The following is a 1077-nucleotide window of genomic DNA, read 5'->3' as shown; positions in this document are numbered from 1 at the left end:
CTGGTTGATCCACTCTGAGAAGGTGCTATTTAAGAGACTGAGCTGAATACAGCACCTCACACTGAGGAAGTCTCTCGGATGAAAGACGAAACGTTTCTAGATTTTTTTGGTTGTTTTACTTTGTTGTTTTACTTTGTTGTTGTTGTTTTTTTTATGTCCAGATGACCAGATTTAACTTTTTTTTATTTTTCTACCTGAATTATTGAGGATGCATCAGGATATGTTAGAGTAAAGTTTAAAAAAAATCTACAGCCGCTACAAAAAGCAATTTGATGGAATTTTTACATGACCCTTTACATATATATATATTCATATATATATATATATATTTATATATATATATATATATATATATATATAGGGAGAAAAAGCCACAGGCAAAGCAGAATGTTCAAAACAGAAACAAGATCATCCATTTTGGTTGTGTGTTCTTTTCCAGCTCTTCTTCTTCTAATACGTGTTAATTGTGGTTAGTAAAGAGCTTAATGTAGCACTAGCACCACCAGCTGGTAAGGCGCGTTAATATTAATGATACGCCCACTAAACGGGAACTATGGGTACTGTGGAGACAGAAATAAACTGGTCCCACCGGAACCGGCCTAAATAAGGCCCAATAGGGTCCTACAAGAACCGGACCTGTGGATAAGGGGCTATAGAAACGTTTTTGTGATAAAGATTGCATCTTCAGAGCTTCCATGAAAAATTGTGAGATTTAAAAAACTTAAATATGGCAAGTTTCTTACCATCTCTTAACAGTTTTTCTTGGGGGGTGGGGGATACAGTGGTCCCTCGTTTATCATGGGTGGTTGGGACCACGCCCACCTGCGATAAGTGAAAAACTGCAAAGTAGGATACAGTAGTCCAAGTTCAGTTCATGTTCAGTAAAGTTTGTCATGACTTGCCAGACTGCAATCACACTCATCACCTGTTACTCCCAACCTCCCTCCTTAAATAAACAATTCAAATTTAAATACTCTAACATTTTAAATAAACAATCCTTACAGCATGGATTGTTTATTTAAAATGTTACAGTATTTAAATTGTAGATAAGTGCAGCAGGACATCAAAGGGATGACA

General features: G+C 36.2%; 1 protein-coding gene across 1 annotated transcript in view; it reads right to left on the bottom strand.

Annotated features, from left to right (window-relative positions):
- Positions 1–1077, bottom strand: part of LOC119414075 (hexokinase-2) — an 82150-nt gene that overhangs the window by 10187 nt on the left and 70886 nt on the right. The window lies entirely within an intron of this gene.

The sequence above is a fragment of the Nematolebias whitei genome, chromosome 8 (genome assembly GCF_014905685.2).
Source record: "Nematolebias whitei isolate Nwh7 chromosome 8, NemWhi1, whole genome shotgun sequence".
NCBI classification, from domain to species: Eukaryota; Metazoa; Chordata; class Actinopteri; order Cyprinodontiformes; family Rivulidae; genus Nematolebias; species Nematolebias whitei.
Note: the sequence above shows the minus strand (reverse complement) of the source record. Positions and strands in the feature narration are given on the sequence as shown.